Source organism: Lynx rufus, unplaced genomic scaffold (assembly GCF_022079265.1).
Source record: "Lynx rufus isolate CCGP_SWC_20201006 ecotype Redwood Valley unplaced genomic scaffold, mLynRuf1.p SCAF_10, whole genome shotgun sequence".
NCBI lineage: Eukaryota > Metazoa > Chordata > Mammalia > Carnivora > Felidae > Lynx > Lynx rufus.
The window spans coordinates 80488878-80516307 of record NW_025814824.1 but is presented as its reverse complement, the minus strand read 5'-3'; the positions used below and the strand labels follow the sequence as shown (position 1 = coordinate 80516307).

Genomic DNA, 27430 nt, shown 5'->3' with positions numbered 1-27430 from the left:
CTCAGATGCATCGTCTTGTCCCCACCCCCACCGCCAACATCCTGGTCCAGGCGCCACGACCACTCTCTCATCTGGGTGACGACAGTGCTTGCTTCCCGACCGGTCCCCCCACCTCCTCTCTCCCCTACGGTGCAAGCCCAGACCACACCACTCCTCTGCTCAGACTCTTCCATGGTCCTCTTAGAGCCCCCCACCCCCCGATCAAGTCCAAGATCCTCAGCGAACTTTTCAACGCCCTTCATGATCTGTCGCTGCCAGTCCCCTGAGCTTCAGCCTCTTTAGTTCCTGTCTTCCACCCACACCCCTCCAAGCTCCAGCCAGGCGAAGCCGCACTCTGCCCCAAGTCCTCTTGTAATCTTCACACAGAGTCTCCTCTGTTCTAGAACCCTCTTCCATCCCTGTTCGTCACTTCTCCTTCCGCTCATGATCAAGCCCAGCTTTCCTCCAGGAAGTCTGCTGTAACCTCCCCTCCCCCGTGAGGGTGAGCTCCTTGGAGCTCCCACAGGCCTCTACTCTTCCTTGTCACACTGTATTACTTACGGTCCCTTTCCGAGTCAGCCTTCCCCGTTAGACTAAGATCTGCTCCCATGGATCCGAGTACCTAGCCTAAGGCCGAGGCCACCATAGCTCAAGAGTCACCGAAGGGAGAAGCTATGTGCATATACACACGTGTGCACACGTGCGTAGACATATACTCATGCACACGCACACGTTCACAGATGCTGAGAGTACAGGTGCTGCCATCTATGGGCAAAAAGAGCATTACACTCTTTCCCAGGCTGGGGACACTGGGAGCCCCAGGGTTGCAAATTTGGCTGGGTTTAGAATTAACTCCAGCGAGCTCCAAGTTAGACTATTTTCCGTTCTGGACCTTAAGGCTGCAGCAACTTAAAAACAAGGTCCACAAACCACTGACTCTAGTCCACCGCCCACATGCTCCAGAGGGAGCCATAAAGAGAGATGTTTCTTTCCAGCACTCACCATCCCAGCCTGGGGCCCTGGGGGCGCCTGTGCTCGATTATATCTCAGAGAGGGAGAAGGCACAGAAGGTTAGAGCTGCCCACCCCAGGAAAGGCTGACCTTCGTGTAGACAGTTCACTATTAGTGAAATTGTAAGTCACCAGGAAGCCCATTTGTCTAAGGTGGCTAAAGAGGAGCTTTTGGCCCTGGGGGTGGGGTTTGGGGGGGGCAGGGGGGAGCTGAAGCCAGAGGTGTTTTTCTCCTAAAAGACTGCTCCCGGCATATTGGGAGGACTGTTTCAGATTTGGTGGGAGAAACATGATATCTGTCTAGTAATCCCAGAAGGGTTCAAATGGCCACCCCAATGACAACAGTTATTTTCCGTGCACCTACCAAGTATCAGACTCTTTACATACATTCATGTCTCATCCCCATGATACTCGGCCAGGCAGGTATCATGGTTCCTATTTTGTGAAGGAAGGATACAAGCTCAGAGAGGTGAAACCATGGGCTGAGGGTCACACAAGATGTCTGTGCAGTTCCCACAAAGTCAGGCTGCCTCCAGGCATCTTGGTCTTGTTAAATTTCAAGCATTAAGGCTTGGCCTCATGCATACAAAATATATATATATATATATATATATATAAAGCTTTGGTTACTCTAGATCAGGGGTTAGCAAATTTTCACTGTAAATATGTTAGTAAATATGTTCCGCTTTGCAGGCCACATACCTTGTCTGTTGCATATTCTTCCTTGTTTGGTTTTAGGTTTGAGTTTTGTTTTGTTTTGTTTGGGTTTTCAGGGTGTCTTTTTTTTTTTTTTTAACAAACTTTTACAATGTAAAAACCATTCTTAGCTCAGAGGCATACAAAAACAGGCTGGGGCCTCCCAGAGGCTGTGGTTTGCAGCCTACAGACATGAGAGAAGAATGTCTATAATCTTAAGTATAAAAACTTCTGCTGGAAATGTTTAAGACAAATGCTAGGTCCTTCAGCTGTGTTTCTCCTGGTTCAGATGGTTTCCTGCTGAGTCGCTCTTTCCTAAAGAAGGCCCCTACCTCGCTCTGCAATTAGGCAGCAAAATATGTCAAGGACTGTTCAGATTCTAGAAACTCATAGCTGTGGACTAAACCGTCTGGCTCCATGTTGGGAACAGAAGAGGGAGGCAAATACTATGGGTAGGAAGAATCTCAAAGATCTAGGCTCTAGTCTGGGCTCTTAATACGGGATTTAGAATCTTACTCGGCAAAGTGTTAACTCTGTAGCAACTTCTGCGCTACCTGGGATCCTACGAGAAACGCAGAGCCTCAGGCCCCACCCCAGACCTAACGAACCAGAATCTGCATTTTCACAAAATCCCCAGGTGATTCGTGTTCACAATAAGCTTGAGATCTGCTAGAACATCTTTCGTGTCCACATACATTATTGTTAATACAACCCTTTCCTGGAGGAAAGAAAGGGTTTATTTTATTTTTTTTAACGTTTATTTATTTTTGAGACAGAGAGAAACAGAGCATGAATGGGGGAGGGGCAGAGAGAGGGAGACACAGAATCCAAAACAGGCTCCAGGCTCTGAGCTGTCAGCACAGAGCCCGACGTGGGGCTCAAACTCACGGACCGCGAGATCATGACCTGAGCCGAAGTCGGCCGCTTAACCGACTGAGCCACCCAGCGCCCCAAAAGAAAGGGTTTAAAGACATCTCTCTTCATGTCAGAGGATTAAGTCTCTGACCTACCCTCTGCACCAGGGAGCTCAAAAAGCACCCTATTTGGGAAGCACAATCGACAGACCAAGACCTGCCATTGAAGGTCATGAAATCAAACCTTCAACTGGCAGAAAGGTAGAACCAGGAGAACCGGAGAAGGTGCCATTCTCCATTTCCCACTGGGGGGAGACCAGTCAGAGAGGGAAATGACTTTCCCAAGAAGACACTGCCAAGGAAAACTAGGGGTCTGGCCATGGTCAGGTTGTTTAATCTTCCCAGGCATTGGGTTTAACAACTGAACTCATTTTGGCTGTGTGCTTTACGACAATCAATTTCTGTCTCTGGGGTGCACGGGTGGCTCAGTCGGTTAAGGGTCTGACTCTTGATTTCGGCTCAGGTCATGATGTCACCATTGGTGAAAACAAGCCCCATGTTGCACTCTGGGCTAACAGTGCGGAGCCTGCTTGGGATTCTCTCTCTCTCTCCCTCCCTCTCTCTCGGCCCCTCCCCTGCTTGCACACACACACTGTCTCTCTCTCTCTCTCAAAATAAATAAATAAACATTAAAAAAATAATAACAATTAAAACTTTTTTTTTTTTTTTTTTGCAAATCAAATACATTATTTCATTTCTTCAATCCCCCCGACTATTGGAATAAAAGATTTTAAATAAACACGCATTTCTCTACTTAGGTAGAGACTACTTCTCAAACTCTTTTACAAATTAAATTTACAGTCCTTAATAACATGAGAAAATATGTCTGTCGCAATGCTGAAGAAAAAAAAAGAAGTCAGAATAGAAAAATTATAAATGTGGTATGACCACCATTATGTAGGGGTAAAAAAAAAAAAAAAGTGCTGAAAATATCGGGAAGGAAATGCCCCCAAATGTTAGCAGTGATTATCTCACATTGGCAGAATTATGGACAGTTCTTTTTTTTAATTTTACTTTCTAAATTTCCTATCATAAGTATTCATTATAATTAGAAAAAGAAGGGAGGGGAAGTCCTTGGAAGAAATACCCCGTTTCCTATGGGTATACCGCCCATCCCACTTCGCCACTCCCAAAAAGTTAACTAGTGTTTACTGTGTCCACGGAAGGCCCAGCCTCGCCGTGGCGCTTACAGTAAGGGTCGGACCCCACCCGGAAGGCTCACATATACCGTCTCTCCCATGCCTGGTAAATAAGCCAGACCCAGATGTTATCCTTGTAGAGGCGGGAAAGTAATAGCACTATTTGCTTAAGTGAATTTAGCAGAATAAATAAATCCACCCCCACTGGCGTGGCCCCTTCAGCGAAGTTCCCGGAGAGAATCTATGACTGAAACCATTTCTGGAGCCCCCTGCGGAAGAGCCAGCATCTGGGATGCTGTTATCCCTTAATCTGAGCATTGGGTGAAAGAGGTGTAGAGGGTCTCTCTGAGGCAGGACAGGAGGGACGAGGATGGGGAGGCCGGGAAGGAGGCTAGATGGCCACGTGGCCCCTGGGAGCTCACGTCTCCACACTTCACTTTCCTTATCTACAAAGTGGAGCCCATCGTGACAACCCCAGGGCTATTGTGAGGCTCAAAGAAAAGAAGGTAAATCATTTCATCTCTCTAGGCTGAGCCTCAGTTTCCTCATCTGTGAAATGGAGTCAGTATCTCCTCCACAATAGGGCTGTTAAAAGATTAAACAAGACAGTGAACACAGCAAGCATGCTCCATACGGTGGCCATGATTCTTATTGCTTGTAGAACAGGGAATAAGATACTTAAATGAATCTTGGGCCTCAACTTCCTTATCTGCAATATGGGGCAACCAATTCAGTCCGCGAAGACCAAATTCATGAACAGCCGGATCCCCAGCTAGCACTGGAGTAGGTTAAACATAACAGGCTATGGACTCACTTGGAGGTGCACGTTTGTGCACTGAGCACAAAGCCTTCTGACTCAGAGCCCATCAGAGCCAGGAAAGCTTGATGTTATCCTGCCCACCCCTCTAGCACAAGGTGGACACGGGGGCACAGGTCACTCAGTACTTTGCCAGTGACAAAACCAGGACCCAAGTCCGGGCCTTCTGCTGCCCAGCCTCGCTCACCACGCCTGCTGATTTTCTCTGCCCTGCCCTCAAATTGTTGATGTGGTCCCGGGCAGGACAGGGGAGAGCAGGCCTATGGTAGGGGAGCATGAGTGGGGGGAGGGGACAGGGAAGGGGAAGCCAGAGAGCAGCAGGAACCCAGCCTGCCTGTGGTCTACAAATTCACAAACCACATCAGGCTGAAATATGACACAAGTTCACGGAGTTGAAAGGGAGGAGGTATTTTTGTTTAACATACCCCAGCTGCCTAAACGCTGGTCTCTCCCTTTCCCTCCCCGCCAAAATGCATAATTCCTGGGATCTGCTTTTCCCTGCTTGCTTCTGCCAAAGGGGAGATGGCCCTGGCTGGGACCCCAACTCACCGAGTGACCTAGGACAAGTGATCTTGTGTTCTCTCAGAGCCTTGATTCCCTGAAACGGAAGGGAGACTGACCTATGCTCTGGAGTCCTGTTGATAGTACAGAAAAGGATGAATTTCCAAACAGTACCGGGAGGTTCTTCAGGCCTCTCTGCTGCAGGGCTGAGTGCCCCAAGCTGTGTGCACTGACCCAGATCCCTTGTCACAGCCACAGCGAAGCCCCCAGCAGTGCTCATAATGTCAGGACTACAAGGAAACTTCAGAATAACAATGAGTGCAGGGATTAAGAGCTCTGTAGTCAAAACTCCAGAATCCTGGCGCCCATTATCTTTAACAACGAAACTCGAGACACATTTTTTAGGCTCGGGTACCTCATCTGTAAAAGGGGAAAACAGTAGTACCTAAGAGGAACAGTTGCGAGGAATCAAGGAAGTAATTAATGTTCCAGCAGCTGGTACACTAAAATGTGTATTATTATTATCATGCCAACCAACGCCACCTCCCCCCTCCCCATTTTACAGATGAGGAAACTGAGGTCCAAAGAGCCAGGCGTTGCCACAGGTCACTCCGAAGAACCAAGGCTGCAGCTCCACTCCCAAGTCAATGCTTCTGACTTCTCTCGGTTTCTAATAAGCAAATCTACACACTCAGAGGCTGTAGTTACAGACTGTAAAGTCTGCTTGAAGAAAACCAGAGATCAGTGCCTCAGCAAAGGAATACAGATCATGCAGACATCATCTCAGGGACCTACCTGGCAACTTCTCAAGAAAGACCCAAACTACACACAGGAGTAGGGAGAAGTGACCTAGTGCACCGGATGGCTGAGAAGTGTAAAGACATCCGGTCAACAGCTCTTGCTCATAATAGCTTGGCAAAGTGCACGTGTGGCTGCCTCTGGGGAAAGAACGGGGGCTGGAGGGATGAAGCTTACACTATACTCTTCTCTATGTTTGAATCTTCAGTGCTATTTTTTTCTGCTTTAAAAATAATAAAATAGAAGAGAAACAACACTGCAAAAAAAAAAAATAATAATTTAGCAGCCTCGTCCGGTAGCTATCAGCCTATCGTCTGCTTTCAGATGAAATTTAGAGAGGGTTCCAAGACCTTCAGCTGGGTTTCCAGAATCTGCAACTCTGACCTGTCATGGTGGCCACTGCTCTGGTTCAGACCTGCACTGTCTTTACCCTGGACCATGCAACAGCCTCTTCAGGCTCCCCCTGCCTCCAGTTTGCCCCTTCCAGTGCATCCCCTACATCAACGACCAGATCAGTGAGAGTTTTTATCAATTGCTGTGGTCGAAAACCTTTCTCAGCTCCTCATTGCCTTCAGGATAAAGTCCAAACCCTTAGTTTACAATCTTTATTTACAGTCTCAACCCCCACAGCTGCACCCTTCCTTCACTGCTATTCTAGCCATGGATGGCTCAAGAAACCTCAGTACCTTTGCACAAGCTATTCCTGTTTCTTAGAATGTCTTTTCCCTCGACTCCTTTAACTCCTGGGAACCTGTTACTGATTTCTGAGGACTGGGTCGCCCAAACATTCTTAGTCGCCCCTTTATGGACTGAAATAACTCTCGGTATCACATGATTGTGTCAACCACTATGGATGAGAAGTATCTTGAGGACAGAGAACTTTGTCCTCCTCGAGGGTCTTGGGCCTTCACAGGGCAAGGTATAGGACACAGGCCCAGAAAAGTGTTGAATTGAGGAAGGAGGGCAGGAAGGAAATGCCATGAGAGGCAAACCCCTCCCTCCCCCCCCCAGCTCCCGGGAGCTGCCTGCTTTCCTAGGTTTGTGTTAGTTCGTAATAAAAAAAAAAAAAAAACTATGGAAAATTCTGGAGTAAAGTTCCCTTCCCTGATTCACACGGAAACCTTCTTTGCTGCTGTGTAACTGCCCCCGGGTGCCAACCCAAGCTCCCCGGCTGTTTACAATTTTCCTGGCATTTATAAATAGCAAGGCCTCAGAAAGGAAAGTGGAATTTCAAGGGAGTTGGATGCTGCCTGTCCCCCCATCCCACCCTTCCTTCTCTCAGAGGCCCAAGCCTCTTCCCCTTAACATCCCCTAGAAACACCAACCAGCACCCCCAAGTGTGGGGATGGGGAGGGGAGAGGATGTCTTAATGAATGGAACACTCAAGAAAGAGTGAAAATCTCCGCCAGCTAGAAGGACTCAGCTTAAAGGCCAACTGGAACTGGGTCCTAGCCCCGCCCTTTTGTCACCGTGTGACTGTGAGCCCATCACAAACTTTCTGAGCCCTGCGGTTGTCTCAGCTGTGGAATGGGGTTGAGGCGACACTCCAGCAAGCTATGGTCACTGCAAAGGGGTGCAGCAAGAGGTCCCGGTGCCCTGGTCAGAAATGTGGTCCTGGGAGAACAGGACCTACAGGATTAAGTGTTTGAAAAGTCTCCAGGAGCCAAACAAAACCACAGGCTCCTCCCCAGGGCCCCCACTTCCACAAAGCCAGAGTCACCCCCAGAACAGCCCTTGAATGCCTTTGGCTCTTTGGAGTGCTGGCTGTTTTAAAGATGCCCTCTCTGCTCTGTGGAAGGTATAAAGGCGGGATAAAGAGTGTATGCCTGGGCACATAGAGGGCCACAAAGGAAACCAATGGCCCCTCCCCACCCAAAGTCTCCCCGTGCCTTCCAAAAACTTGCCCTTGACAACCGCCCAGAGCAGCCGGCCTGCACTGGGCCAGGGGGACACTGCTGTGACCAGATTCTGGGTGGTGATCAGCCCCCAGAAGAGATGGGGACCCCGGGAGAAAGGGAGACTCCAATCACTGTCTTCAACTCTGAACGAAGTTTTCCGTGTGAGTCAGAGAAACCAGCGTACATTGCAGGGCCGAGGAGGACAAGGCACCGTCAGGTTAACAACTGCAAGCAGATTTCAGACGGCGAGTACAAGGAAGAAGTTTCTAACAGACCTGGGCCCAAAAAGAGGAAGGAGGCGGAGGGTTCCTCGTCGCCCGGGGAGAGCAGGCGAAGGCATTATTACCTTGGAGTCGAGGTTCCGCCGAGCACACTCTCCCGCGGAGCCACCGCCCAAACCGCAGACGCGCGGCCACCTGCAAGCCCGGGTCGGATACACCGAGTGCCCGAGCGCCGGGGTGACCCTGAGCCCAGGTCCCTCACCCGCGGGGGCGGGGTCAAGGTTAGCTCAGGTGCTTGCAGCACAGCGGGGCCTGTAGGTGGAGGCCCGGCCTCCCTCCTCCCCGGCCCTAGCCCCCCTAATCCAACCCTTCTTGGTTCCCTGGGAGACCAGCAGGGTGAGGGAGGAAGCCCTTCTCCAGCGATGCCCCGCTGCCGGGACGAGCTCCGACCTAGAGGGGAGCGAGAAGGACCCAGATGCCCGGGATCCCCAAGACGTCCGGGGCCGGGGCCGTGGCCGCCCCCCTCCCTTACCTGCTGCGGAGGCGCTGGCGACGACGGCTGCAGGGTCCAGCTGTGCTCAGCTGGTTCCGGGCGGCGGAGCGGGGGCTGTGCGCCCGTTCGGACGCGGTGGGCAGGGCGCGGGCGGGAGCCGCCCTCGGGGCGGGGCGGCGGGGCCGGGGCGGGGTGGGGGGTGGGGGGGTGGGAGTGGGGGAGGAGCGCCGGCCCCCCCACGCAGGCAGCTGGGCGGACGGCGACTCCGGCTGCAGACTTGCATTCGTCCCGGGCGGTCTGCACTACTTTGCCAAACCCCCTCGCTACATCCGCGCGAGGAAGACAACCGCACCCCGCCTTCCCGGGAATAAACGGAGTTTCGAGGCACCGCGGGGATATCTCCAGGAGGTTGGGGGTCGTCGGGGGCCGGGGGGAAGAGACCCAGAGTAGTAGCTCCTGGGCTGGGCTGGGGCCAAAGAGGCTGGGATGGGCGGCGCGCCTTGCTCAGCTGGGATCAACCAGGCAGATTTCAGCTTCTGGGAGTGCCGACTTCAGGAGGCAAAGCCCCCTGCAGGAGAGCCTGAGATGGGCCACCAGCAAAAGAAGGGAGATGTGCAAGCAGCTGCTAGACCCACTGAAAGAAAGGAGAACGTTTCCCAACTTCATTCAGAATGAAAGAACAAGAAATGCCAAGTGCATCCCTGTCCTTCAAACAGAACCTTCAAAAAGAATCTTGAGGGCCTTTGGAATCATAAGGCCTTGTTTGGAACTGCCGACACTCAGCAGGCCTGTAACTTTGGGCAAGTGACAGCAACATTATTGAAGTGTCACTTCGTCCCTTGTGAAATGGATATAATGATTGCCTCCTCGTGGGGCTGTTGGGAAGACGCAGGGAAACAAAGACTGAGCACAAGGGCAGGTACTGTGGCTTCTCCACAAATGGTCGTTCTTATCAGTGTGAGGGCAGACGTTCTTTTCCGTGATCGAGAACATCCTCGTTGTCAAAAAGATGAGTGCGAGGTCACTTTTGAACAAATGTTAATGTTTTCTTCACCTCAGCAGCTTCTCACGTGGATTTGAGAGACAGGCGTGTGTGATGGCACAGGGCACACACAGGGTGGCCTTCCCTTCCAACAGGCCCGCTGCGAACGTGGGTTCTCAGGCCTCTTGCCTGAGTTGCCCTGTGCCTCCAAGTGGGAGGACTCCCACACCAGGAAACCGGACCAGACGACTCAAGATGTCCATTGCCAGCCTAGGAGCTGGGGGCGGCCCCATGTTCAGCTGGGTCAAACCTCCCTCTGACACAAGGGAAAATGTACCAAGTCAGTACCTTCCAGGTTCTGGGGATCAGAGCAGGAAGAGCTGGTGTTTAAGTAGCAGAGAAGGCAAGAACACCATACTCACTTCCTGTTTTTTTTTTTTTTTCTGGTTTTTCCACGGAGTGGCAGCCAGGGAAGCCACAGGGCCTGGGGAATCCCGGCTCAGCTCTTCCTTCCCCACTCCCTTCTGCAACTCTAGTAATTACAGGAACCATTCCTTGAACACCTCAGGCCATGTTCTGGGCTTCCCTTGTGCTCCCGACTTTCATCCTCAGCTCCCCACCCACATCCCCCCCCTCCCCACCCACATCTACTGCCACCTTTCCTGGCTAGGGAAACTCTACTCAGCTCCACTTTCTCTAAGGACTGAAGCAGGGTGCCCACCCCACAGAGAGGCTCACCCCCTCTCTCCGCCACTCTCCGCTTTTTTCAGAGACTGCCTGTGGCCGCCTGTGCGCCGAGTGGGGAGAAAGGCAGAGACCCACGATTCAGCTCTGAGCTCTTTGATTATAATCCCTCTCATACACATGCCTTGGGTTTATCCAACATACCATTTTCAACCCTAGCAGCTTCTCTCCAGCAAAGAAAGGCAAACCTCTGAATCTGTGTCTCCATAGAACTGGAGAACATCAGATTGAGATGCAGGAAACATCTGGGAACATCTGGACCAGGCTCTCGCTTTAGAAATGGGGAAACTGAGGCCAGTGGAGTACAGGCTTTCACACACAACCCTGTGATGGCTCTACTTACTGGAGAGACACGTGAGCATAAGCTGCTGCCAGAAAGAATTAAAAATAATGGTGATGAGGACAACGATGGTAACTTCTACTGGAGGGACAAGCAAGTTCCTAGTGCTTTGCTTTGCATACATCAACACGTGTGTTTCATAGCTGGGCAGGATAGATCTTGGCCTGACCTTTTAGTCAGGGCCAAGTTGGCCTCGCATGGGTGCTAAGAAGTCTCCTCTGTGTTGGTATCTTCTCATTTCTCTCTAGACTTCTGTTTGTACTCCTCTCCCCACTGGGTACCCACCGCCTACAGGCATCAGTAAGGCCTTTTCTGCCCTGGACCCTCACCTTCAGAGTGAATGGCTTCTCGTTCTTGACAATATGGACCCCCTCTCATGGTGGAAGTTGGATGTATCCTTTTGCCAGAAGACCTACCTCCCCCCACCCAGGAGTGAGGGTGGGGGAAACAAAGGCCACACACAGGCTACACGGTAATTTGGAGGTGTTGCTCCCCTTTGTTTTTTTTTTTTTAATTTTTTTTTCAACGTTTTTATTTATTTTGGGGACAGAGAGAGACAGAGCATGAATGGGGGAGGGGCAGAGAGAGAGGGGAGACACAGAATCGGAAACAGGCTCCAGGCTCCGAGCCATCCGCCCAGAGCCTGACGCGGGGCTCGAACTCACGGACCGCGAGATCGTGACCTGGCTGAAGTCGGACGCTTAACCGACTGCGCCACCCAGGCGCCCCGGTGTTGCTCCCCTTTGTGAGAATGCCTCTCCCCACCCACAGGAGTGGCCCTCCCTTGGCACCTGTGTTTGTACCATAAACCCCACCCCACCCCACACACAGTTGACTGTATTAGGAGTAGACACAAAAACCAAACAGGACTACCAGAATTTGGAATTAAAGTTTGGGTTATGATGATTATGTTTAATTAACTGGGCCTGTGGGAACCGGCCATCTCTGAAGGCCAAGACCACCATTTTGAGGGGACCATCTTCCACAGAGAAAGCCAATGAGACCCTCATTAAATGGCTTGAGGGATGTGGGTAAATCGGTGTGGAGAAACTCAGAGAGGAGAAGGCTGGGCTGGCTGGGGAAGACTTGGGGATCTACTGGGGCTCTTTTGGATACAGAGCTCTCCTGAAGCTGGCCTCAGAAAAATAAGTTATTAGGACAAGCATTTATTGAGCATCGAATGCCTTACAGCAGGTTCCTAGAAGCAGAGCATAAGATCAGGATTTTGTGCAAAAGATTAATTGAAGAGATGCTCTTAGGTGATCCTGCAATGCCCCAAGGAGCCTTGGAACAGGGATGCAGCTGGGCCTTGGGGTCAGGCCAGATGCAGGCCCGAGTACAAAGGCTACCTGGAAAGGGCTTTGGCTCCATTGTCCATCTCTGCCCCTCTGTTTTCAAAATGGACGAGCATCTCTGCTTTCCACAAAATGGCTTTTACCAGCAGGGAACCGGAATCTTTGTTTGTGGCCCACATGCTAACTTGGGTCAGATGCCTACCCTTTATCCAGTTGACTCTAGCCACAGAGACAGGGTCATATTGCACAAACCTGGCTGCTCCCACTATAACCTGTAGATGGAGAGAAAGGGGGAGGGAAACCAGGCAGAGAAGACAGTGTCGCTGGGCAGGAGGATTCAGTTGGCCTTGAAAGGATAGAAAGAATAAGATTGGAGGTGAGGAATGGGCTGGAATCTTCTGCTCTGGGCACAGAATAAGCAAAGGTGTGGAGGTCAGAGGAAAACAGGCCTGGAAGACGGGTGGGAGTCTGGGCACCTTCAGTGATGTGCTAGAACTAGCTTCAATCAGCTCACAAGAGCTGCCGGTAAATTTCCAGGAATTTTGACAGCTGGTTGTTAAACACAGCCTGTCCACAGCTACACACAGCTGGCCCTATGACAGTGGGATAATAAAAACTAAAACTTTAATTATAACTGCCACATTTTGAGTGCTTCCTGGCCATGTTATCATGCCAATTTATTACATCAATTAAGCCTTACAACTACCTCCAAGTTAGGTATAGTCTTCAAGTTTTCAAATACATAAACAGGCTCAGAAAAGTAACCTGCTTATGTTTCCACAGCTGGGCGAGTGATAGAACTGGAATCCAAATCCAGGTATGTCTCCAAAGCCCAGGTTCTTTTTTTTTTTTTTTTTAACTTTTTTTTTTTAATGTTTCTTTTTATTTTTGAGAGAGAGAGAGAGAGACAGCATGAGTGGGAGAGGGGCAGAGAGGGAGAAAGACCCAGAATCTGAAGCAGGTTCCAGGCTCTGAGCTGTCAGCACAGAACCTGATGCGGGGTTCAGACTCACGAGCCGTGAGATCATGACCTGAGCCAAAGTCAGACGCTCAACCAACTAAGCCACCCAGGTACCCCAAGCCCGGGTTCTTTCTATAGCCAAGGTGAAGGGAGTCAGGGGGAAGGCGAGGCTTCTCCCAGGCCTCTCATTGAGGATCAGGGATTACTTAATTTCATCTTGACAGTGTTAGGGCCTGATGTTGGGCCCTTCCCTGTACACTTCCTATAATGCTTTATAACAACTCACTATTTATTTATATGGAAGGTATTTTGAGTTGTTTAAGAAATGTAGACCTATTTTAAGAAATATTATAAACTGCTGTGCTTTAGAAATAAGAATTCATAAAGCCCCTAATGTGCACACACCAAAAAAAAAAAAAAATCTTTGAGGCAGTGCTATTTTTATATTCTTTTATGTACCCACAGAAGAAGTGCATGGTCTGTGTTTTTTCCTTACTTATTATTTACTTACTGCTTTTCTGAGTACTAGTTATGTGCCGAGCCCTGCGCTTATGGCTAAGGGCATGGAGATGAATCAGCCATAGACTCAACCCTTGCAGGGCCTGTGGCCAAGGAAACCGACAATTACAATAGGCTGTTATAAAGACTAAGACAGAGAAAGCTTGGGAGGGGATGGAATGAGGCTGGGGGACACAGACAGGGTCCAAGAAGGCTTACAAAGAAGCAGATGAGCCAGGCCTTGGAGGACACTTCTCTGGGCCTCAGTTTCTTCATCTGGTAACTGTGTCCACCTCCAAGAGTTGTGGGAAAATGAAATGAAGCCAGGCAGCAGGAGGACAGCAGTATTCATAGGGGCCTGTTCTAGGCATTCTATCCTTCAAATCTGACAGCAAGTTCCCCGGACTGAAACTATACTCACTCCCAGATCAGAGACGGGGAAACGGAGGCTCAGAGAGGTGACGTCACTTGTTTATGTTGCACAGCTGGGAGATGGCACAGATGGAACGAGAACTGAGATTTCACTCCAAGGCCACCATCTCCCGCATGGGACCGACAGCGTGCCAGCCCGGAAGGCATGGGGCCGCTGGGAAGTTGTCGAAGGCTCTCGTGCAGGAGACTGACACTGTTGGAGCCGGCTCAAGAAGAAGTTTCCACGGAAGGGGACAAGGGCCCGCTGGCCCCACAGCCCGTGCCTGCCAGGGATTTAGCAGGAAGAGCTGGCTTTTGTTCTAGATGAATCGGCCCAGCTGTTTCTGAAAGCCCAGCCCCACTCTTCTGGGCTCAGCGGACCAGAAGGCATTCAGCTGTCCCCGCAGGTCACCAGTGGGGTGGGAGAGTGCAGTACTTTGTCCACTGGACTGCACCGTTTACAGAGAATTATATTATCACAACACGGAACAATGGGCTTTTTTTTTTTTTTAATAATGTTGTGCTGCATCTTGGGTAGCAAGTTGTAGTGGAAACACAATCAGGACAGCAAAGCGTTGCCCTCTGTGGAATTTGGAGAAACAAAAATATAAATAAACACATACATACATACCACTTAGAATAGCTGATTGGATTAAGGTTTTAGTCAAAAGTTGTTCTGGGTCCTCCACTCGGCTCCTCTTCCTTTCCTTTCTCCCAGTGCTTCTCTTTTTCTTCCCCCATCCCTCTCTTCCTCCCTCTCCTCTTCCCCTTTCTCACCACGGATGCTGCATTAGCAGCACTTTGCTGGAGTCCAAATAGACTCGCCTGGGGGAATTAGGATACCTGAGTTCACACCCTGTCCTGCCTCTTTCTTGCAGGATGATCCAGGGCAAGCCACTCACTTCTCGGAGCCTCCGTTATGCCATCTGCAAACTGCGACAGTAGAAGTAACCACCTCTAGGCGGTGTTATAGCTGGCTCACAAAACCAGGCATTTTTTAGCCCCTGCTTCTGCTGTACTGGCCCCAGGGAGAGCCAGAGGACATCTGTCTCATAAGATCTAGCAAACTGTCCTTCACCAGTTAGTCTTTAGGTCAAGCCACTGTAGCTTGTCTTACCTTATGGCTGCAATTTGTACGAATGTCTTCAGATGCTCACAGTGCAAATGCAATCATTTCAATTCTTTTCCTTTTAAAAAAAAGTGTTTTTTTTAAAACATTTATTTGTTTTTGAGAGAGAGAGCGGGAGCGGGAGAGGGCCAGAAAGAGGGAGACAGAGGATCTGAAGCAGGCTCTGCACAGTGAGTACAGAGCCTGATGCAGGGCTTGAGCTCTTGAACCGTGAGATCATGACCTGAGCTGAAATCAAGAGTCGGCAGCTTAACTGACTGAACCACCTTGTTTTTCAAATCAAAGCCACAGACTTGAGAAACCCAATGCCTGATGAACAAGAAGCTCAAAGTTTCCCTGATGGGGCTTTTCTTTTCTTCTTTGTTCCCAAACTCCAAGGCTGACGCGTCCCAGCACGGAGAGGGTCAGCCCACACCCACAGCAAGCTGGAAACCTGGAGTTTTGCTTTTTCCCTGGTGCACAGTCTTGCCATTTTAGCCCCAACCTCAGACAGATGCCCCTCAGACCCAGGTCCCTGGGCAGGTGCCAGGGCCTCCATGAGCAGTCCAGCTCCCTCACTGCTTAGCCCAGACGCTGCACTCAAGTTTCTGACATGGCCATTCTCCAGGGTCCTGGCCTGCCAGTCTCCACCTCACAATTTGTAAGCGTATCCGCCCTCAAGGACTCCAAATCTCCCTCTTTTTTTGGTCTCCAAGTGCCTCCCATGTCCCCCTTCAGAGATGAGAGGGAGCAACCTTCAGGCAGTAAAAGGTGAATTATCCCAAGACTTTTAAGTTATCTTTCTCTAGAGATGAAAAAAGGAAAAAAAAAAAAAGCCAGTTAAATGTTCAGCAAGCAACCTATGACACCTCTCTCAAAATATACATGGCGTAAAATACAATCGGCCTCATTTTATGGAACCCATGAGAAGCTACGGGAAGCTTATGTGCGAAGGGCCATGGCTCGGCAGGCCTTGCATTTTATCACCATCCAGATAAGTTGCTTCAGCCTGGCACTGGTGGCCACACATGATCTGGCCTTGCCTTATCTCTCCAGCTCTATCTCGTCCCCTCCCACCTGTCACTGAATCACCTGCTGATCTCCCAGCAGATCCTACTCTCTGTCACCTTGACACCTCCACGCGCTTGTACCCCAGTTCTCTCTCTTGGGATGGCCCATCTTGACCTTTGCCCCTGTTTAATCCTTCCCTATATGTTCAGGTTCAGTTTCGGGGGAAGCTCCTTTGCAAAGCCTTCCATGACTGCTCCAGGTTATTTCATATTAGCTGCCCTTCCCTGCTCCCACAGTTCCCTGTGATGCGTCCATCACAGCACTAACTAGAAAATAATGCAGAAATAGGTTCCCCTGTCCTGTTATTCTTCATCCAAGAACCCTGCTTAATCCCTTTATAAATGATGGTTATTTGTAATGATTTAGTCACTGGTTTGTTTACTGTTCCCCCCCACCACCCCCCGCCACTAGACTGTGAGCTCCCTGAAGGCAGGGCCAGATTGTTCATTCTCTATTGCCTATGAAAGTGCCCAGCACAGCAACCTGGACAGAACAGACCCTCAATACCCACTTACTGGATTGAACTGAAATGGCACTTACCACACTGTGTTACAATCATCTGTTTATGTTTCTAGTGCTACCAGCGAATCCCTCGTGGGCAGGGGCCAAATCTCATTGGCCGTTTGCTCTTAGTGCCCAGCACAGAACTTGGCACACAATAGATCAGTACATGTGGAATGAGTGAATGAATGAGTGAAATGACTTGTAAAAAACTAACATGAAGGCTGGATGAACAAGTGATCAAATAAAGGAATTCCAAACAACCTTTCTGAAACAACCATTTGACAGCTGTTAACTTTCACTGTTTGAAATAAATATAAGGCTCCTCTCTCGATTCTGTTCACTGGTACTGTTGGAAAAAAATTATAATGGAGTCGGTCAAGGCTAACCTTTAAAAAACAATCACCACAGAAATCCAATGACTGGAGTAGCCTCTTAATGAATAGGCAAGACATTGATATCAATTTACAGTAATTAGTAAGGCTAAGATACCCTCTTAAAATGTCTGCTTCCTTAACCTTCCAGATTTGTATCAAATATCACACTTAGTTTTTCCAAGTTTCATATTTTAAAACAACTTTATTCCCTGTAACAACAGTGATGTGTGTGTGTGTGTGTGTGTGTGTGTGTGTGTAAAGGGAAACTACTGTTTCTTCTCTACGACTCACACAGAAATTTACTTCTGAAACCAAATGTGAGGGGTTTTTTTCCCCCCACACTGACCAATTCTGTGATGCCAGTAGGGTATCCTACAATTCAGTTCTGTTCTGACACTGTATATCTGGAGACAGCATCAAAGCCCCCCACAGGTTAAGGTTCGGTTCCACAAAGCTGTCTGCACCCCACTTTGGATGCCAATCGCAAGCGGATGCCTCCAGGACTTCTGACCCACCAGGCTATAAATCAAGGGTTCCCATCACCCCCTTCTCAGGTTCGATAACTTGCTAGAACAGCTCACAGAACTCAGGAAAACAATGGACTTACTCGGTTACCAGTGTATTATAAAGGATACAACTCAGGGACAGCAGGTGGAGGCATGCAGGGAGCAGAGTGTGGAGGAAAGAGCGAGGAGCCGTGCCCTCCAGAGGCACTAACCTCCCAACACCTCTCTGTGTTCGGCAAACTGTAAGCCCTCTGAACCCCACAGCTCAGGGATTTTTATGGAGGCCTTATCGTGTGGGCACCATCAATTATTAACTCAGTCTCAGTCCTTCTCCCCTTCCCAGGGGATGGGGGATTTGGGCTGAAAGTTCAAGCTTCTAATCATGGCTTGGTCTTTCTGGTGACCAGAACCATCTGAAGCTCTCCAGGAACCCCCACAGGGTCTCCTCAGTAGAACAATAGATGCTCCTATCGACCAGGAAATTCCAAGGGATTCGGGAGCCCTGTGTCAGAAACTAGGGTCAAAGACCAAATATTAGAACAAAAGATGTTCCCAGCACCTTTATCGCTTAGGAAATTACAAAGGTTTTCAGATCTCTGTCTAGGAGCCAGGGACAAAGACCAAAATATATATTACTTACTGTACCCCCAAATCACAGCATTTGTTCCATAATATATACATGTTTAAGTGCTCATGGCATTACAAATACAGTAACTACTTAAATGTCTTCAACATGGTCTTTAAAGGAAAGTAGCCATATTTCCCCAACTTTTCTAAAGTCAGAGCATAGCAACTGATATAGGACTGACAACAATCAGAAACTTAAACCCAGGACGTCCTAGAATTTTCTGGATGGGAAGTCAGCACACCCACAAGTATTTCCATTTTTACATAGCTGTGATCACCACATCTAAACAATCACAAACACAGCTTTCCCCCACCCCCTCATATCATGTAGCAAACATTTTTCCCTGTTGCGATATATTCTTTATATTTCCTCTGAAAAAAATCATATCATCTCCTGAGCCTCACCCATAACCAACTGTAATCACTTCCTCTCCAATGACACCTCCCCAGGGCTCTCAACAGTTCAGCAGGCTAATAGGAGGAGGCTCTCTAGTCGGGGGAGAGGAACGTTCTGGAGTCACACACCTCCATGGAACCCTGGCTCTGACACTTCCTTGTTATGCCACCTTCAGCAGGCTACTTGTCATCTTTGATCTCAGTTTTCTCTGCTGTAAATTGGAAATAATAGTGCCTTATGTAGAGAGCTGGTGTAAGGATTAAATGTTTTAAAAAAATTTTTTTTAGGGGCGCCTGGGTGGCGCAGTCGGTTAAGCGTCCGACTTCAGCCAGGTCACGATCTCGCGGTCCGTGAGTTCGAGCCCCGCGTCAGGCTCTGGGCTGATGGCTCAGAGCCTGGAGCCTGTTTCCGATTCTGTGTCTCCCTCTCTCTCTGCCCCTCCCCCGTTCATGCTCTGTCTCTCTCTGTCCCAAAAATTAAAAAAAAAAAAAAAAACTGAAAAAAAAAATTTTTTTAATGTTTATTTTTGAGAGAGAGAACGAGTGCAAGCGGGGGAGGGACAGAGAGAGAGGGAGTCAGAGAATCCCAAGCAGCCTCCTGGGTGTCAGCACAAAGCCCGATGTGGGGCTCAAACTCACAAACCGTGAGATCATTACCTGAGCTGAAGTCAGATGCTCAACTGACTGAGCCACCCAGGTGCCCCTCTATCTATATGTTTAAGTGAAAAAAACAAGGTGCAAATCAACATGTATGGAATGCCAGCATGTGTGTGTGAAGAGTAATAAAGAAGAGAGAAGAGATATATGGGTCTGCTTGCACTTGTATAAAGTACTTTGTAAGGATACATCAGAAACTGGTAACACGGGTTGCTAGGGGAGAGTTCTGGTGGCTGGTAGATGGGGCAGAGAGGAGATTTTTCTGTGTATACCCTTTGTTGCCTTTGAATTTTAAGCCATGTAAATGTATCATCTATTCAAAGTAATAACAATAACAGAAAGAAAACACAAGTTGTGAGACAGAAAAATATTGCTATATATGCTTTTTGCCAGAGATAGAAGAACTCACCTCCTGCAGAAAATTGCTTGCATGTTGGGAAAACGCTTTCTCAGGTCTCAGGACCTCCTGGCTGTGCAAACCAAAGCCTGGAGCCCAGTCTGGAGGGGAAAGGTTAAAACCATCCAATAGTAAAGGATGACCTCTCTGGGTGAAGAGGTAGCTCTGATTTGAAGCAATTCTTTACCCAAGGAAACTGGAGTTTGGGGCACTGGGAATTGGGGGAAAGAAAAGGAAAGAGGAGGGACTTAATAAGAACAGGAGATAAGAATGGTCCTCCAGGGCTGAGACAGCTCCCCATGATGGCACAAGGCTGAAGGCCTTTAGGACCAGTGACTCTGGTTTTAGGGGGACCCAAATCTTGCTACTGTGGATGTGGCAGGATGTGAAGCCTCAAACTGGTTTAAAACCAAGACAGTGTATAGTTGACCTTTTCTTTGCCCAGAACTATTTTCTCTCACTTATTCTGCAGCTTGAGTGTTGAATCTTCCCTATCCTTAAGAAAAGGGAAATCTTTTCTTTCTCTTTCTTGGTCTGTTTGTATTAATTGCTGATGATCCAGACTCTAGATTTACTAGGTCACCAAGTCATCTGCTAAAGAACTAGAGAACAGGAACTGGAATAGAGAAAGAAGGAAGTACTGTGGAGGAGACCAAAAGAAGAAAGAAAGATTTTTCTCTAAACCAGAAGGGCAGAGGGTTGGAGGTGAGCAAAGTGATGGGGAGGTTTGCCATAAGGACCAAACTGGTCTGAGAGCTGATCTGGGGCAGTTTACCAAAAGGGAAGAGGACCCAAAGCTCAACTGAGGCAGGTGAATGGAACTAGCAAAGAAGGCTTCAAGGGACACTGTTTGAGCATCGAGGAACAGAGCGAGAGTGGAGGCATTATTGCCTCAGATCGCTCAACCATGACCAGAGGGAGAACCTCAAGGTGCCTGCACCAAGTTAGCCTATACACATTGTTCCTTTGTGGGCAGCTGGTGGATGGGTCACTCTGTTAGCATCAGTAACTCACTGGATGCCTGCCCAGTTGGAGAGATGCCCACCCATACCATATGATGTCAGCCTGAACCTGCTCCATTTATCCAGGTGACAGATACCTACATAATGCCCCAGGACAAAACCTATAAGCCCAAAGCAAGGAATGAGACCCTGGACTCAGTGGTGTAGTGACAAGAAAGCTCTGGGCGTCTATACTCAGGTGGGGGGAGGGGGGAAGGAGAAAAGTGGGAGCTGAACTGGATGATCTCCATCCCTCCTGAGATGGGACAGTGACATTGTGGGTTTCACATGGATAGGGGCCATGTGGATAGCAGCAGATCTGACGGTGCTACTCACTAGCTTATAGCCTTCTAAAGGCTGCTTTCTACCTCTAGGGTTCTCAGCCTGGGGAGTCAGGATAGGCTAACTTGGGCTGCAGTAACAAATTAACCCCAAATCACAATGACTTCACACGATAAAAGTTTATTTCTTGTTCATGGTACATGTCCCACACATGTGCTCTGCATAATCATCTGAGAACCTAGACCAACAGAGAGGCCACCACTTGGGACATGCAGCCTCCTCCGGTCACTGTGGCAACACAGGGAACTAAGGGAGAACTTGCTTTTTTTATACTTGAGCCCAGAACTGACATGTGTGACCTCCATTTACAGCCCATTGGTGAACCTAGTCATGTGGTTCCCTCCAAGTGCAAGAAGACTGGGAAATGTGGGGAGGAAATGAGTATCTGTGGAGCGGTAAACATCTCTGTCATACCTAGCATTCAAGACTCTCTTTGTGACCTATTCCCAGGACTGCCCCCAGCCTCATTTCCTGACACTTCTGTCTTCCCAACTCATAATCCACCTGTGGTGGCAGGGATTTTCTCTCAGCTCCTCGGTTATGTCCTTGAACCAGGGCACCCCCATACCTTTGCTTACTATGCTGGTTCCTGAACATGAAATGCCCCTTTTCTATCTTCCTCATCTGCCAACATTCTACTTCTCCTTTTAAGCTCAGCTCAGAGGTTACCTTCTCCATTCCTGATCCCTCAGGAATACAGTTAATTGACCCTTTTCAGTTCTGCCACATCTATTTTCATATACTTCCATTAGCACTTAGGGTCCATGGGACTGACTTCCTGGCATGTTTCACAGTGCCTGGTACATCATGGGCACTAGACAAATATTTGTTGAATAAATGCTTTGCGTTTAGAACTTTTCAGACAATAATTTAATTGTATGTCTTTCTCCACACCCATCCACCCACCCCCAATAGGTTGTGAACTCTGGATGATATAGACTAAACCTTATTTATCTCCACTCCTCCATTATCTATCAACACTGGGAAATTTTCTAGTAAATGTTTTGGGGAGAATTGACCAATCTGTCCTATACTTAATTTTGAATAATGAATTAAGAAATGATTACAGATGGGTCTTTTAAAAAGGAACATTGTCTACATGTATGCTATCCTTCAATTAAAAAGTTTACTCTAAAAAACAAACAACAGTGATGAGCAGAAAAGGGAAGTACTTAGAGAGTAAAGTGTACAAACACAAAGGCACTTCCGGAAGATTTGATCATTGTAATAGCGTCTGTAGACAAAAGTCCTAAAGTCCCTTTGGGTGTGGTTAATATTGCCGGGAGCTAGCTCGAGCCAAAGGGAAGCCAAGGGTGGAAACCTGTGGACTTCAGGATCAGGGGGAAGCATGTCTCCAAGTGCTGGGAGAACACACACAGCCCTCTCTTCCTTTGTCTCTGTTTCTCTCCAGGCATAGGCTTCATTATTCTCACTCACTGAAAACCAGCTTTTTCTCCTTCTCAGAAAACCACCACTTGAACCATCAACCAACAGGTACCTAGTTGCCAACTCCTTTCCAGAAAGCAGCAGCTGGTTTCTTTGATCCAAGTTCAACACCCTGGAGAAAGACTCTAATTGGCCCAGCATGAGCACGTGCCCACCTGGCCTGATCATGGGTGACCGCGGTGGAAAGCTCCCCCCACCCCGCCCCCACCGCATACTGGGGTTCTTTCTCACCCTGACCTTCTTCATGGAGGAACCAGGCACCACAAAATAGGGCCTGGGAAGAAAAGGCCACTGCTGCCCACCTAAAACCAGGAAAAGGGGAGAACCATTCTTGAGAAACTTGCTCCAGAGAGTGATAGCATATAAATAGATCTTCTGAAAAGAACAAATGATAAAGACACAGAATTTCGGAAAGAACTAAAATGGCAGAGGCCACTTCATAGTTACTGCACCTCCTAAATCTCTTGTGAAATAGCCCCCCTACTCCCATCTTCATCGCCTCAGATCTTACCTTATCATCTTTGGTCTGAACTGTTGCAACCGCCTCTTAACTGGTCTCCGAGCCTCCTGGTTTCACTTCGTCCTCCAAATCGTCCACCCAACCAGGGCTTCCAAATGATCTTTCTTTAAACAGCGTGTAATCCTGTCATTTCCCTGCTTAAAAACTTCCCAGCACAGCCTTCAAGGCCCTGCTTGGCCCAGCAGCACCTTCACTTGCTCTCCTTCCCTGGACGCCTGCACTTCTCCCCCATGGCCTCCTCACCAGCACTCAGCGCTTTTATATCTTCTCAAGCATCTACTCTCTGTTCCCTCTGCCCAGGGTGCCCTTCCCATTTCCATTACCTCTGCCTGGTGATGCTACTTACCCTTCAAGGTCCAGTTAAGTATCTTCCCTCCCTCTGTGGTGACACCACATTGTGTCTATTTTTAGCTCTGGAGACATCTGTCTCCTCTGCTCTCTTTCAAAACACTCACTCCATCTCATTTATCTTCAAATCCCCAGTTCTAACCCTAGGGCCTAAGTCCTAGTAGGAATCCAGAGATCCTCACGGAAGGATGTAGGGAGAGAGGGAGGGAGAAGCAGGGAGAGGGAAGGGAAAAGGGAAGGGGAGGAAAGGGAAGGGAGGAGGGAGGGAGGGAGTGGGATGGAAGGGAGGAAGGAAGGAAGGGGAAGAAAGGATTAAGGAAAAACCAAGGACTTGAAGTTACACTTGCTTTCTCCTCTATCTGTCAGCAGCTTGGACAGGTTATGGCACTTCTCTGAGACTCCGTTTCCTCCTTTATAAAATAACATCTATCGTACCAACTCAAGGGCCTGTTGGAGACCAAATCAAGAAAAGAATGTGGAAGCGCTTTATGTTATTTCTATGCAAAAATTCATTATTATTAACTGGCCATCGTGTAGTATTTGTTCTCCTAACTAAGACTGCAGTCTTAGTGAACCGCCTTTGTTGGTCTGGGCTCCCTTGCAGGGGCAGGAGTCAGGGGGGCAGTGAGGTAGATTTAGTTACACTTTCTCATTGCCAGAATCTTGTGAAGGTCGAACGGTGCTGACATTGAGATTCTTTAGGATCACAGTGTAAGGAGTGAGTAAACTTGATAACGTTATTCAATTTGGGATACTTTTTTGTACTCCTTAAATCTTGGGGCCTCCTGATTTTGATGAAGAGCAAGGAGTTATCGACAACCGTTAGCCATTACTAGTGATGTCAGAAGATGTCTTCTTACTTCTCATGCAAGGCTCTGGATGAGTTTCATTGGAGAGTGGCTTCAGCGGGAGGCTGCCGTGGGAGGGGATGAAAAACTGCTTCAGTTTGCAACTACTTATCCATGTGAATCAGGATTTTCTCAATACCATGTAACCGAAATAGAAGGTGGGAGGGATGGGATTAGAAGCTGCACGGATGGAAGATTGCAGCTGTCGTGCTGCACTTGTCTAGTAGACCAGGTGCGGCCTGTTTAGGTCTCATGGCATGGTAAGAAATAGAACAATGTGGGACAAATGTTGGGCAGTGGTGTGGCAAGGGTTCTCTCACGTGGGAGTAAATGGATGCTCGAGTGCTGGCACAGCCTTTGCCCCGAGGGTTGGCCTGGGCACCTCTGGCCTGGCTGCTTCCTAACCCCTTAGGGACTATACTGACCACTGAACTTGAGCTTGCCTCTTTGAGGACTGAGGGGCAGCAGGGAGCCAAGTCTCCTCACCTGTATCCTTGTCCCACGCATGGCTTCTGCACCGCTCATTTGCTTTTCCCAAAATAAAGCCTGTCCAAGTCATCATTCTCACCCATCTCTGAACCCACTCTAAACTTCATGATCTGGCCTGACTCAGCCCGATATCTTTCGTCTGTCTGCCCAGTTGCTTCCCACCCCCGCATCTCGGGGAATTGTTCTTCCCACCCACTCCATTCACATGAATACCACAGAAACCATCAGATCAGTCATTTTGCACACACCTTGGACCCTGACCATGACTAACCTAGAAGTAGGCCCTTGTCCTTGGATAGGACAGCCCCAGCTTCTAGACTGATCAATCCCTTCCTCCAGAATTTTTGGAACAGGGTCCAGGGGACAAAAATCAGCCTCTGTCTGGATGACTGAACTTAGGTGTGTAAAACCAGAAACTATGGATGCGCATATGTTCTGTGACATTGACTGGAAAATGAAGAAAGCTGGTCTGCAACAAGATAGAGCAGTGAGATATGAGATGGAGAAAGAATACTGCCGGACTTTATATTTTGAACTTTATATATGTTTCTTACGACTCTCAGTGGTATTTCTGTACTAGAATTCCAGGAGACAGCCCTGAATGCCCAGAATAAATCTCCAAATCTTGCCTAAGCTAAGCTAACGTGTCTATTAGTTGCAACCAAAGAAGAAATCTCATGTACATACACTGCAAAAAATTTCAATACTTGTATCCATCAAAAATACCTCATTTCCTCACTAACTAGCTTTATAATTAGCCAGTTTAACAAGTGTGAACTTACACAAATGAAATATCTATCAATTTGGATGCTTCTGACTTCAGGCTTGTATGCTTATGGTCACAAGATGGCTGCAGCAGCTCCAAGCATCACATCCTCACACAATATTCACACTTTTTCATATAACTTTTTTTTTACAAATACTCTACTATAGTATGAAAAAAATTAAGTCACTTAAGAATAGAAAGAGTTGTATAATGACTCCAACATACTCATCAGCCAGCTCTCACAGCTATCACAGCACGGTCACCCCGTATCATCTACACATTCACATGCCTTTTCCCTCCTTTCAGATTATTTCAAGGCAAATCCTAGACATTGCATTACTTCTTCTGTAAATATCTCAGAATATATGCCTAAAAGATACAAGTTCCTTTTTAAAAAGTAATCACAATATCATAATCACAGCTAAAAATATTGACAATCATTTCCCAGTGCCATCAAATCTGCAAAAGGGCTCCTTTTCCCTGATTGTCTTCAAAATGTGTTATATTTATTATGTTGAGTGAAATAAGTCAGTTAGAGAAGGACAGTTATCATATGTTTTCACTCATATGTGGATCTTGAGAAACTTGACAGAAGGCCATGGGGGAAAAATAATTACAAACAGAGAGGGAGGGAGGCAAACGGTAAGAGACTCTTACATACAGAGAACAAACTGAGGGTGGATGGGGGGGGGCGGTGGGAGAGAGGGGAAAGTGGGTGATGGGCATTGAGGAGGGCACCTGTTGGAATGAGCACTGGGGTGTTATATGTAAGCCAATTTGACAATAAAGTATATTCATAAAAATTAAAAAAAAACCCAAATGTGTTATTTTGTTAATTCTTTTTAGTTGTTATAGCAAGGAAATATATATTATTTTCCAAAGATAAAAGGTATGGGATGTTCATACTGATAATTCCAACTGAAATGCAGAACTATAGTTTTCACTCAGCCTCACCAATCCTAATCTGTATCTCTAAGTCAAATGTCTCAGTTTTGAAGGACACAGATGTAATTACTTACTTTTAATCCCATAACATGTACGTCTTTCCATCTTTGGATATATCCCTTTAGGGATGGTGATTTAAAGTCCCTCAGGGGTGCCTTGGTGGCTTGGTCAGTTAAGCGTCCGACTTCAGCTCAGGTCACGATCCCACCATTACTGGGTTCGAGCCCCGCATCAGGCTCCAGGCTGAGAATGCGGAGCCTGCTTAGGATTCTCTCGCTCTCCCTCTCTCTCTGCCCCTCCCCTACTCACGCTTTCTCTCTCTCTCTCTCAAAATAAATAAATAAACTTAAAAAAAAAGTCACTCAAAGTCATTCTGTGTGGTTATGTCATCCACTGAATGTACAAAGGAGGATCATCTTTATTTCATTTTACTTTCAATTTCTAAGGATTGTTTTTGTTAATTTAATTTTGTTTATAATTTATATAAAATACTTACAGGGCTCCATAGTTAAATCTACAAAACAAGGTTTTAAAAGTCTGGATTCTACCTTATCCTCTCTAGTCTCTCTCTCTGCTATTGTAGTGTTGTATTAAATTTTTATAGCTTCTTCTTTTATTTGTAGTTAAATGATTACATACTCTATACCTTATTTTCTACATTTCTCATTTTATTAAAAATATATCCTGGAGGGGGGTCTGAGTGGCTCAGTCAGTGAAGCATCCAGCTTCGGCTCAGGTCATGATGTCACAGTTCATGGGTTCGAGCCCTGCATCAGGCTCTGCGCTGACAGCTCAGAACCTAGAACCTGCTTCAGATTTCTGTCTCCCACTCTCTCTGCCCCTCCCCTGCTCACACTGTGTCTTTCAAAAATGAATAAACATTAAAAAACATATAAAATACATTATATATATTATATATACGTTTATATATGTATATGTATATACATAAATATATGTGTGTGTGTGTGTGTGTATATATATATATATATATATATATATATATATATATATAGTATGTATATATATAATACCCTGGACATCACACCATAATCATAGAGAATTTTCTTACTCCTTGGTACAGCTCCATAATACTCCATTTGGGGGAGGTACCACAGTTTATTCAATTAGTCTTCTATTGATGGGCTTTTGGATTGTTTTCAGTCTGTCGCACTTACAAACAGAGCTGCATGGATAGCCTTGTATGAACATCTTTTCACATTTTTGCCGGGGCATCCCTGTGATAGATTTCTAGAAGTGGGATTGCTTTATCGCTGTGCAACCTGTCAGAACGATTAAAATTAGGAGAGAAACAATGACAATACCAAATGCTGATGAGGATGTGGAGCACCTGGAACTCTCATACATCACTAACAGGAGTACAAAAGCAT

At 47.6% G+C, this 27430-nt stretch overlaps 1 protein-coding gene and 1 long non-coding RNA gene across 3 annotated transcripts in view; one reads left to right on the top strand and one right to left on the bottom strand.

The window, feature by feature from the left end:
• GSN (gelsolin) overlaps nt 1-8607 on the bottom strand; it is a 53644-nt gene extending 45037 nt beyond the window's left edge. The window contains exon 1 of the mRNA XM_047068895.1: nt 8506-8607. The gene's annotated coding sequence lies outside the window, so the exon portion shown is untranslated. The remainder of the gene's footprint in view (nt 1-8505) is intronic.
• Nucleotides 8174-14327, top strand: LOC124503687 (uncharacterized). Of its 2 annotated transcripts, XR_006960247.1 has the most exons (4): nt 8174-8254; nt 10781-11004; nt 12611-12644; nt 13772-14327. It is a non-coding gene; the product is annotated as an uncharacterized LOC124503687 (long non-coding RNA). The 2 variants fall into 2 exon arrangements; XR_006960244.1 differs by lacking the exon at nt 8174-8254 and having other exon boundaries at nt 8981-11004.
• The last annotated feature ends 13103 nt before the right edge of the window (nt 14328-27430 follow it).